The sequence below is a fragment of the Petaurus breviceps genome, unplaced genomic scaffold (genome assembly GCF_028583685.1).
Source record: "Petaurus breviceps papuanus isolate PSGF00001 unplaced genomic scaffold, PetGlider_PUasm1.0 90760, whole genome shotgun sequence".
In the NCBI taxonomy this organism is placed as follows: Eukaryota; Metazoa; Chordata; class Mammalia; order Diprotodontia; family Petauridae; genus Petaurus; species Petaurus breviceps.
In genome coordinates this window covers 10239451-10252750 of record NW_027187338.1, presented here as the reverse complement: position 1 = coordinate 10252750, position 13300 = coordinate 10239451, and positions in this window count along the sequence as shown.

Below are 13300 nucleotides of genomic sequence, written 5' to 3'. Positions count from 1 at the left end.
CCCAGAGATTTGGGACAAAGCCCTCCTCTCTGGAAGCAGAGTTCTACTGTGACAAAAAGCTCAAAATTCAAGTAATTGAGTGGCAACATGGGCAAGCAAAGGAAACAAAACAAGCACAGTAGTCAAACCTTAGATTCCTTTTTGGGGGACAAAAAGGATCAAAGCATGGAACAGGAGGAAGACAACAAAGTCAGAACTCCTGCACCAAAAGCTTCCAAGAAAAATATGAACTGGTTACGGGCCATAGATGAGCTTAAGAAGGATTTTGAAAACCAAATAAGAGGAGTGGAAGAAAAGAAAAATGAGAATGATGCAAGAAAATCATGAAAAGAGAGTCAACTACATGACTGAAGAAAATAACACCTTAAAAAATGGACTAACTCAAATGACAAAAGAGGCCCAAAAAGCCAATGAGGAGAAGAATACCTTAAAAAGCTGAATTTGCCAGATGGAAAAAAAAATCTCAAAAGCTCACTGAAGAGAATCATTCCTTCAGAATTAGATTGGAGCAAATGGAAGCTAGTGACTTTATGAGAAATCAAGATGCTATTAAACAGAACCAAACAAATGAAAAAATAAAAGGCAATGTGAAATATCTCATGGGAAAAACCACTGACCTGGAATATATGTTCAGGAGAGATAATTTAAAAATTATTGGACTACCTGAAAGCCATGATCAAAAAAAGAACCTAGAAATAATCTTTCAAGAAATTCTCAAGGAAAATTGCCCTGATATTTTAGAACCAGAGGGCAAAATAGAAATTGAAAGAATTCGCCAATCACCTCCTGTAAAAGATCCCAAAAAGAAAACTACTAGGAATATTATAGCCAGGTTCTGTAGTTCCCAGATCAAGGAGAAAATGTTACAAGCAGCCAAGAAGAAACAATTTGAATATTGTGGAAACACAATCAAGATAACACAGGATCTGGCATCTTCTACATTGAGGGATCAAAGGCTTGGAATATGATATTCCAGAGGTCAAAAGAGCTGGGATTAAAACCAAGAATCACCTACCCAGCAAAACTGAGTATCATGCTTCAAGGGAAAATATGGTCATCCAATGAAATAGAGGAATTTCAAGCATTCTTGATGAAAAAACCAGAGTTGAATAGAAAATTTGACATTCAGATACAAGAAGCATGAGAAGGTAAACAGGGAAAAGAAATCATAAGAAACTTATCAAAGTTGAACTACTTACATTCCTACATGGAAAAACGATAATTATAACTTATGAAACTTTTCCCAGTATGAGAATAGTTGAAGGGAATGTATATATACATATATATATATATATACACATACATATACCGTGTTTCCCCGATAATAAGACACTGTCTTATTAATTTTTTTGGACAGAAAAACACCAGAGGGCTTATTTTCAGGGGAGGGCTTATTTTAATAAACATTGACAGCAATTTTAATAAACAGGTAAATGTGAACAAAAAAATGTACCTTTATTCAATAATGATCATGTCATCTTCTTCAACAACATCATCATAAGTGTCCATACCCTGAATTCTGTCCTGGATGTCTTGCGCCTCCATTTCCTTCAGAAGAAGTGGACCCAATCTGTCATGTCCAGCAATATAGCTCTCTTTAAATGAATATGTCTTTTCCAGGTAACCTGCTCGTAGTGCCTTGGCGACACAGCTGTCAGTAATTTTGTCCCATGACTTCTTCACCCAAGTCACGACTTCTTGCAGACAGGGCTTCACAAAGTTTCCATACTGATTTCTTTCCATTCTATTTTCAATGTACAGTAGTCATTGACTTCCATGCGCAAATGGTCCTTGAATGGCTTGTTTATTGCAATATCAAGAGTCTGGAGATAGGCAGTCATTCCTGCAGGAATCATTACTTGATCTATTCTTCTCTCTGCAAGGAAGTTCTTCATTTCTTTAGCGCGGTGAGTGCTGGCTGAATTCCAGACTATCAGACCTCTTTGGTTACCTCGCATAACAAGTGGCAGCATTAAATCAACCCACTTTCTTATAACGGCTTGTGTACACCAGGCTTTTTCGGTTTCAAGAATGTAAATGCCAGATACACGTTCAATCTTATCTTTCTTGCCCTTACTGATGATTAGAGGTGTGGCTTTCTTTCCATCCAAACGAATTGCCAAAACACAGGTGACCTGTGCACTTTCATAGCCAGTGGTGGGAATGTAGATTGACGTTGCACCCCTGTGATGAATTGTTGTTTGAGATCCTTGTCCCATAAACACTGCAGTTTCATCCATAGCAATCATATTGCAGGTTTGGTACTTGGAAATGTCGATCCTATCGATAAAGGACTTGAATGCAAGTGCACATTTAATAACTTCAGCATCTTCCAGCTTAAACAGTGTTGTTGATCTTCTTAGGGACAGTTCATACCGTTGAAGGAAACCGTCCAACCAGTGTTGTGATGCTTTGAATCCTTCTGAGACCATTTCAAACTCTGGTGCCATTGAAAGGGCAAATGCTTGAATATCAGCCCTGCGCACAACCAAGGCCTTTGCTCTCCTGTCAGCAATCCATTCACCAATGAGGATCTCCAAGTCAGGATATAAGGACGGCCGACCTGATCCAGACCTGCGCTTTTTCCCTTTTCCCTCATCCACCTGTTGATTGAGGTTATTATAATCTGCTCTCCATTTTCTGACCATTCGAAGATCCAAAAGTTTTTCTTTACAGAAAACTGCAAGATTCTTGCCATGTGACTCCTCTACAATTGCTTTCTTATACTCAACAGTATAGCTCTTCCTTTTTGTACTCATGTCTGGGGGTCAAAACAGACAGAATAGTAAATTATGACCATCAGTCCTTCTTTTCACTCCATCATGCCCCCTGAGTTCTTCTTTTTTCCTCCATCATGCCCTTTTTATCCTCTATCATGCCCCCTCACTCCCGCTTACATACCGGGTTTTTATGTTGTCCTGCCTCAGCTCTCCTCTGCGGCACTACTCTCAATGGCGCCAGCAAGCAAATCACTGGGGAAGAACAGGATGACTCGCTCACTGCTGCAGCTCTGATTGGATGCAGCTCAGAGCGCAGCGTGCGTTTCCCTGGGGGGGGGGGGGGGGGGGGGAACGGTGCATACAGAGTATACCGCAATGTAGCGTGTAGCGCAGGGGATCACCTTCACTACAGTAGCAATCTCAATAGGGCTTATTTTAGAGGAATCTTACACAGTAAGGGGAGGGCTTATTTTCGGGATAGGTCTTATTATCGGGGAAACACGGTATGTGTATATATAGGAGGGTATATGTGCATATGAATATATATGTGAGTATGTGTTTATATGTGTACAAGTATACGTAGAGGGCACAGGACCAGTTAAATAGAAAGGGATGATATTTAAAAGGTGAAATTGAGATGTGAGAGAAGAATATAATGAGAGGAGATGGGGAGAGACAGAATAGGGTAAATTATCTCATAAAAAAGAGGCAAGGGAAAACTCTTACAATGGAGGGGAAGAACAGGAAGGTAAAAGGGAATGGGTCAACCTTACTCTCATTGAATTTGGCTTAAGGAGGGAATAACATACACACTAAACTGGGTATCTTACCCTACAGGAAAGTAGGGAGGAAGGGGATCAGAGGAGGGATGATAGAAGGGAGGGCAGATTGGGGGGGGAGGGTAGTTAGAAGCAAACACTTTTGAAAAAGGACAGGGTCAAAGTAGGAAATAAAACAAGTAGGGGGCAGGATAGAATGGAGGGTAATATAGTCAGTCTTTCACAATATATCCACTATGGAAATGTTTTGCATAACTACACATGTACAACCTATATTGAATTGCTTATCTTCCCAGTAAGGATGGGTGATGAAGGAACAAGGGAAAGAATCTGGAATTCAAAGTGTTAAAATCAAATGTTAAAAAAAAATTATTATTATTGTACATGCACTGGGAAATAAGATATACAGGCACTGGGGTATGGAGATCCATCTTGCCCTACTGGAAAGTTGGAGAGGGAATGGGGGAGGATATAGGAGAGAGCAGATTGGAGGAGGGGGTATTCAGTGGGATCACTGTTATGGGGTGGTGGATAGGGGAAAGACAGGGAGAAAATTTGTAACTCAAAATCCTGTGGAAATGAATGCTGTAAACTAAAAATAAACATAAAAAAATTTTTTTAATGTATATCCAGAGGACCTGGTTGTTAAAACGTTTACCAGCATACCTCTCTATCACTCTATAACCATTGCTTGAGCTCAGCAGGAGTGCAGTATGATAGAAGATTGTCCTTCACTTGTAACATGGGGGTGTCATTGTGTGGCAAAAAGGGAGGCAGAATAGATATCTCTACCCTCTTTCTGCCTGTTCCTCTGAAGGAACCTTTATTTCCTGCCAGGAGGAAAAGCAAGAGATTAGGGTCAACAGAAGTTGGCCAATGCTCTCCTCAGTGAGAGGATGTACCAAGCTAGAATAATATCTATGTGTTCTCTTAAATATTATTAGTCTAGGGGATATGATTTCCAGGTTCAAGGTAACTTCTGATCACTGGAAGGTATGAGTCTGGGAAGGCTCTCTGGAGAAATAGCACATAAGCTGGGCCTTGAAGGAAAGAAGGGAGTTACTTCAACAAATGGAGGTGGGGATGGAGGTGGGGAAGACTGCATAAGCAAAGGCAAGGAGATAAAAGAAGATAGAAGGAGAGGGGAGCAAGGAAGGGGAGCCTTCCTGTTTGAATGGAAAGGAGAATATGAAGGGGAGCAGTGTGAGATGTTTGGAAATTTATCCCACAGTCCCCTATGGGGAAAAAGCTTGGAAAGGTAGTTTGTAGCCAAGTTATAGAAGACCTCAAATGCCAGGATCAGAAGCCTTTCTTGGCAGGCACTGAGGGACTCCTAAAGGTTTTTGAGTTTTTGAGTGACACAATCAAAGCTGGGCTTCAGGAGGATTCTTCAGGCAAGATGAACAACATGGAGTGGAAGGGGAAAACACTACTGTAATAGTCTAGGCAAGAATGTCTCAATGGCCTTTCAAACTCAGTATAACTAGAATTGAGCTTGTCATCTTCCCCTATATCTGTTCCTGCTCCCAAATCCCCTATTTCTGTTGAAGCCACCAACACCCTCCCAACCACCTAGGATCAAAATTTCAGGAATATCTTTGAAAAACTCCCATTTTTCTTACTCTCCATTCCTATAATTGAACCAGTTGCCAATTCTTGATGAGTCTACCTTCATAATATCTCTGGCAACCATTCCATCCTATCTATTTATACTACCACCACCCTAGCTCAGGGCCTTACAACCTTTCATGTGGATAATTATAATGGCCTCCAAAATGTTCTCACTCCTTCCAGTCTCTCCTCTCTCTCATTGGTCTGGAACTCACAACTCAAAGGCTACTTGCATAAGACTCTTCTCACTGGCAGCAATCACACTGGCATACCCAGGATGGCTGCTAGCACAGGTTCTTAGATCTGCTTTACTAGGAAAGATAGCTGTTTAAGGGGTCAACAATCTTTTTTAATTACGTTCACTAGTTCAGGGGAAACATCACCACCCTGAACTTCAGAGAAAATATAAACAGAGAAAATGCAAGCAGAGAAATAAAGACCAACAGACAGGGCTCTAATTTCCTGAATCAACCATATACTTTACACACTTCCCTAGATTGAGAGAGCCTTTACATTTGAGCATTTAGGGAACTCTGAACATACAGCCACTCAGAAACTCAACCAGGGAATCACAAGATCCTTCTCATAAGTGAACCCCCAAAGCAAACTACCAGCTCAGAGTATATATACACTTCTCAGAGTCAGAAGACATCACAACCCTCTTGACTCAGCGCCTAATTAGAAATTAGCAAAAGGTATGAAAACCTTCCTATAAGCAAGCCTCCCCTAAGCAAACTTTCCTTAATGGGCTCCACCTGACCTATTAATAGGTGTAGAAGATCTTAAAACCAATTAACATTACACTGGTAGAAATTAATTTTTCAAAGCTCCACACTTATGTAAGGAGTAGAGTTGGGGTGGGGGGGGGGGGGTGTTAAGAGACTTCCTGGTCTTCTGACTTCCAGTTTTGAGAGAGGAGACACGTGGTTACAAAATCTCTTCATGTCCCTGAAGGGAGAGAAAGACTCTGAGAAGTTAACATGTAGAGGAGCTCAAAATCTCTATCATGTCCCTATCCCTGACTTGCTAGACTAGAGATTTTGGGGAATTTCCTCTGGGGTGAAATCTAAGACTTTCTTGGCTGAGTTATTTTGCTTCTAACAGGAGAACTCATTTATTTTGTATTGGCTTGTATATATTCTCCTGTGTAGAAAATATCTGATTTCTGTTTGTTGTCTATTGGATAAATGGTTTATTCACTATTTTCTATGTGTGTTCATCGCTTTTAGTGGCAAAGGAGTCAATCTATTGATATACAGTTTGGGGTACTCCTTCCCCATTAAAGGATATTGACCAGCAGCACATCTTGAATCTAAAAATTACTTCCCCTAGACTAATAATATTTAAAGGAACAAATAGATATAATTCTTGTCCAGTATTCCTTCTCTCTGGGGAGAACAGAGTGGCCAGCCTCTGGCACTAATTTCCTGTTTACCCTCTGGGCAGGAATTAAAGACTCCTTTGAAGAGGATTTGAGGGCAGAGACTCTGGTGATATCAATTCTTGCCTTCCTGTGAGCCATATCTAAACAGACCCATGAGTACACATATAACCACATGGGAAAAACAAACAGCACAACCCCATATCACCCCTTATATATCTTTCACAAAGCTGCCAAAATCATCTTCCTAATGTATAAGTAGGATCATTTCACCACCGCTGAAAACCCTCTAGTAGCTCCCTATTTCTGATAGGATAAAATGCAAACTTTTTGGCCTGCAATTTAAGGACTTCCATCTTCTAGTTCCATTCTACCTTTCCAGCTTTTTTTCATACTTTTTTTTCATACCTTGACATATTTGATGGTCCTACCAAAGTAGACCGATGATCTCATCCTACATCTTACCACCTCCATGAACTTGCACAGACAATCCCCATTAACTGGAACACACTTCTTCATTGTCTAGGTGAAATCTTTCTTTTCCTTCGAAGCTCAGCCATGGTAGCACCTTTCTACTCCTGATGCCCCCACCTGAAACACCCAACTAAAAGTGTCACCTCTTCTCAAGTTTCCTTAAGGTACTTTGTCTGGATTTCTCTTTTGTTCTTATGTATTCTATGATATGTATTGTTCTTCTTGTGTAAATATTATATTCCCCAGTAAATTTTGAGATCACATACTGTATATTTGTTCATTTCTGTATCCTACCTTACAAAACATGGGGCCTTATACACAGTAAGTAATTAGTGAACCCTATATTCAAGAATGGTACATTTCCATGAGATTCTCCTTGTTGGTAGAAAGAATGATTGCCCACTGGTCAGTGCCTGTATCAGAAGTGGAGTTGGAGAGAACTTGGGAAAGGAAAGAGTTCTAGCTTCCAGTTTTGAGAGAGAATGCATGAGGTTCCAAACTCTCCTCAGAAAGAGAATCCTGAAAGGAAAGACTTTGGAAAGAAGCAGACTTATAGAGAAGCCAATGCCTCCACAAGTCTCTATCCTCCAGCTTGCTACACTAGAAACCTTGGGGAATTTTCCTATGAATAGAATTAGGGACTACTGAGATATTTTGCTCCAAAGAAGAGAGTTGATTAACTGAATTGTCTGATTTATTCTAATCTGTATAACTTCTCTTATTTCTATTTGCTATCAGCTTGGATAAATTGGTTTATTCACTTTTAATGATCTGTATAACTAATATTTAACAAAAACAACAATAATAATAACAGTAATAGATAACATTTATATAGCACTTACTATGTGTCAGGCATTCTGCTAACAGCCATTCAGAATCTCGACCAGGGAATCACAAGTTCCTTCTCATAAACGAGCCCCCAAAGCACTTTACAATTATTATCATATTTTATTCTCTGAGATGTAGGTGTTATTATTATGCCCATTTTACAGATGAGGAAACTGAGGCAAACAGATTAAACAATTTGCCCAGGGTCATGCAGGGCTTCCCCACAGAGTCTAACTTTGAGCATTTACAGGCAGAGCTTGTGTTTTTGCTATTAATGTCATAAGCATTTTCCAGGAAACTGGCAGATTAAATGGAAATCTGCTTTTTACGGCAATGATCTCAAAACAGCAGCTGTTCCTAAAAGGCTGTGGGTATTCAGAATTATGAGCAGATGTCTAGATTTAGCCATACTTTTATTACTTAGAAACCACTTTTCAATGTTAAATTGAACTGAACAGAATTGAATGTCAGAAATGGAAGGTACCTTACAGAATAGAACACAGAATGTCAGCATTGGAAAGGATATTAGACCATAGACTGTAAAATGACTGAGCTGACAAGATTAAGACATAGACTGTCAGAACTGAAAGAAAGCTTAGGATACAGACCATTAGAGCTGGGGAGGCGGGGGAGGAGAAGAAGGGGAGGAGCCCTCATCTCAAAGCAGAGACAGCCAATGCTTGGAGTTAGTCATCTCCAGCCCATGTTGGCAGCACTGAGATCATTAAACTCATTTTCTTCTTCCTCCTCCCACCAGAATCTCAGATTCTACCCCTAAAGCCACCCCAGGCTCTGATAATTGAGCTTGCACCTTATCTTGCCCAGATCCAGGACCTCTTCCTGGACACTTTTAAACATGCCTTCATATATACCAGCCCCATGCTATTTTCTGGCTCTCTTATGCGTTTTCTTCCCCAGTTAGAATGTAATCTCCTTAAGGTCAGTGTCTGTCTTATGTAGCATATGCTCGGGAGCCACTCACTTAATCTCCCACTCATGCCCAGAACTCATCCAATATATTCCTCAAGGATTTAGGGTTAACCATGAGGGGTTGGGTTCTGTCTTTCTAGTGCTATGTAAGTACATGGGCTCTCCTAAGTATGATTCCTCCCATGATTATAAATTAATATCAATTAGTCAGTCAGTCAGACAGTTTTGTTGTTTCTGTAGTTGTTCAGTTGTTTTCAGTCATATCCAATTCTTCACGATTCCATTTGGGATTTATTTGGCAAAGATGCTGGGGTGGTTTGCCATTTTCTTCTCCAGAACATTTTACAGAAGAGGAAACTGAAGCAAACAGGGTTGAGAGACTTGTCCAAGGTCACACAGCTAGTGTCTGGGGCCAAATTTGAACTCTGTAACATGAGTCTTCCTGACTCCAGGTTGGGCACTCTATTCACTGTGCCACTTAGCTGTCCCACAGACTTAATTAGCTTTTAGAAAAGGGTATTTTATGAAGATAGTATAGCAGGAACAGTCTATGATATATTTTCCAATAAGTACATGCAGAGTCCAGGAGAAGGTAGGCTCAAGTTTAGAGGGCACATTTGGCAAAGGAATAACTTACCTTTCCTGGAAATTATTTTGTTGGAATCTTCAAGATGTTTCTCCTTTGGTAGTTTCCTATTGCCAACATTTATATAAAGCTTTACTGTTTGCAATGTGCTTGACAAATATTTTACAAATTTTACAACTGAGGAAATTGAGGCAAACAGAAGTTACATGACTTGCCTAGGATCACACAGCTCTTAGGTGTCTGAGGCTAGATTTGTGCTCAAGGTCTTCCTGACTCCAGGTTCAGCATTTCACCACCAGGTGTATGACTTTTCTACTAGGCTCTTTGTGGAGGCTCACATATTCTTTCCTCATCATAATATTTGTCCTTGGTTCCAGATACAGACACTGCCATCAATCATTACAGGGATATTGCAAGACACTGAAGAAAAAGATCCAAGTCCTTCGGACTCTCTGAAATTCACAAGGCCACTTTGGCCAAGGCATGATGCATAGCCCACAACTTAGGCCAAGGCCTGGGGTCTGAGGTTTTGCTCCTCTCCCCACACCCCAGGTGAATCCTTCTCAGGGATTTAGCTGGGACATCTCTCTGCTGCCAGGTACTGGCATCTCTGCTTCTAGCTACCTTAATCCTTCTATACAGTCCTCAGGGGATAAGACCCTCAGCCAACCCAAACAGACTTCCTTTAGTACCAAGGGAGGTGTCCAGGCCACATTCTCATCTAGTGAAACACTGAGATGTGTTCTCATCTGATAATATATCTTATCACTTGCTTTAGGTGGAATGAGGTGATTTTATGGATTGACTCAACCTACCCTCCACCTTTACATCTATATCATAGAATTTCAAAGTTTGAAGTGACCTCAATGGCCATCTAACTCAATCTGTACCTGCAGAAGAATGCCCATGACAACATGCCTGGAAAGCAGCTATCCAACCTTTCTATAAACCTCTCCACCCAGGGGGAAGCCCACTACCTCCTGAGGCCAATTCTGCTTGGAGATGAGTCCTAAGTTTTTACTTATCAATCAAGAATTTGCCTTTCTGCAACTCTTACTCATTGCTACTAATTCTGTCCTTGTGACCACATGGAACAAGTCAAATCCCATGTCTGCCATGACAGCCCTCTTACTATTAGGGCATTTTTCCTGATGTCACGCATAAACTGGCCTCTTTGCTACCTCCACCCATCACTCTTGGTCCCACCCTTTGAGGCCAAATGAAAGAAGTCCAATCCCTCCTCCATGATAGCCCTTCAAATACTTGAAGATAGTCATCACTTTACCCCTGAGTCTACCCTTCTCCAGGCTATAAAAATCCCCCATTCTTTCAATTGATCCTTATTTGGCATGGATTGAAGGGCCTCCACCATCCTGGGTGTCCTCCTCTGGGTCCTCTCCAGCTTATCACCATCCTTCATAAACTGTAGCGCCTAGAACTGAACACAAAACTACAGATAGTTATAGGACTCAGAGCTGGAAGGGATCTCAGAGATAATCCAGTCCAACTCCTAATAAGAAACAAGGGAAACTGGAGCATAGAAGACACAGCAAAATCTAGAGATCATTTAGTTTATCAGTTCTAGCAGTACGGTCTGCAGGTGGGTAGGAGTCTGGCAGACCTTGCCAAGGGTTCCGTGAAGTCAACACCATTTTCATAATAACACTAAGACATTGTTTGTCTCTTAAAACACTCCTTTTTCCAACTATGTTTCTGTGTGAGGCCAGATTTTCTTCACATACTTCAACCAAAACAAAATATCCTAACAGACTGAATGCAGAAGTAAATATGAGAATCTGGTTATCTTCTAATTAAGCCAGATATTAAGAAGACATTCCAAAATATGTAAAACAATGTCATTCTTCTCATTAAATTTTTTTTTGTATTTTGAAAAATGCAGCTATTTTTCACAAAAAATATATTAACATGTCATGGATTTGTTACTGTTCTTTCAAATGAATTAGTATTTTCAAAACCTATCTATTTTAATTTCTAATACAGTAATGATCAATAGATATAACCCACATCATTTGGGGTTCTCAATAATTTTTAAGAGTGTAAAGGGTTCCCAAAATCAAAAAGTTTAAAAACTTCCAATCTAGTCCAGTCCCTTCATTTGACAAACTGATACATAGAGACAAAAAGTGACTTGTCCAAGGTCACCAGCAAACTAGTGACCAGGAGCTGAGCCTAGAACTCAGGTTCTCTGACTATCAGTGAGTCTACAAAGCATTTATTGAGGGCTCACTATATGCCAGGCACTGGGTCAAGTACTGGGGATAAACAGAAAGGTAAACATGGTGCCAACCCTCACGGAGCTCACATTCTAATGGGGGAGAAAACAGTTAAATAACTTCATAAACACAAAGAACATACCCCTTTTTTCTGCCTACTTTTTTCCCAGTGCCCCAACTAGATTCCCTCTGGGAGGGTAGTGGCTTAGCTTGGATTGCCTAAATACAATAGCTACTTTAAATCTTGAGTCTCCTTTTTCAAAGACTGTGTGATATATTGCTAAGAATGCTGAATCTGGAATCAGACAGCCTCTGTTTAAGCCTTAATGCTGTCACTCACTGGATTTGTGACTTGGGCCAAATCCCTTCTCTTTGAGTCTCGGTTTCCTCATCTGCATAATTAAGGGATTGAATCGACAAAACCCCTTCTAGCTCTGAAGGCCTCACGTTATGAGATTGTGAATTCCAGTGGTCAAAACTACTCAGAAGCTTAGCTGCCTCCCAATCCCAGGACACCCATCATGCCTTGCCCATTGAAGGATCTCTGTTGTATTTCCTATCCCATTTAACAGAGCCCTCAACTCCGTCCTTTCTCTGTTCGAGCTCTAAACACAGAGGATGTCGTTGGTCCTTCTTACTCAAAGGAGACCACTGACATCATGATCTTGGGATTAAGATCCAGCGTTTTTAGCCGTGGCTGATCAGTCCAATATTGAGCTTGGAATGCTCTACCACAGGTCGGACACAAATAGTCCATCTGAACATTTGGGATGGAGATGTCTCTACATTTGGCATCTCCTGTTTCTTTTGAGCTACTGCTATTCTGCTTTGCTCATAGAACACATGGAACACATAGAACACCTTCTTTGATGTGAGCATGCCACGTTTGACAGTCCTGTGACAGCGTCTTCAGTGTCTCACAACTGCTACTCGTGTTCTTCAGAGAGACCTTGAGAGTGTCCTTGTATTGCTTCTTCTGACCTCTGTGTGAGCACTTACCTTGTGCAAGTTCTGCATAAAATAGTCTTTTAGCCAAATGTACATACATTTGGGCTATGCATCCTGCCCATCAGAGTTGCACTCTCTGCAGAAGAGTTTGAATGCTTGCCAGTTTAGCTCAAGAGAGGACCCCAGTCTTGTACCTTATCTTGCCAGGTGATCTTCAGAATCTTCCTAAAACAATTCAAATGGAAGCAGTTCAATTTTATGGTACAACACTGGTATACTGTCCAGGTTTCACAGGAATACCAGAGTCCCATTGGTATAGACTCTCTCTTCACTAGTGGGAATCAATTCCCTTGAGGGCGGCTAGGTGGCGCAGTGAGCAAAGCGCCAGCTCTGGAGTCAGGAGGACCTGAGTTCGGTTCTGGCCTCAGACACTTAACACCCATCCATACAAAAAAACTAGCCGTGTAACCTTGGGCAAGTTACTTAACCCCAATTGCCCTCCCCCCCTAAAAAAAAAAAGAATCAATTCCCTACATCTTTTTTTTTTTTGGAGGAGGGTAGGAGGGTATAGAAGGTGAGAGATCTCTTCAGTCTCCAGAAGTTTTCTTTGGTCTTTTCAATTCTCCTTGGATTTCTCTTTGAACTCTTAAGTCTTTTCAGGTTCTTCTGGCTCCCAGCTTCCAGAGATAAAGCAATGATGCCATCCCTACTTCGGGAGAAAAAGGCTCTGGGAAGAAGTCAATATGAGAAGAGTTGGAGGTCTCCATCATGTCCCTATCCCCACCTTGCTACACTAGAGAATCTGGGGA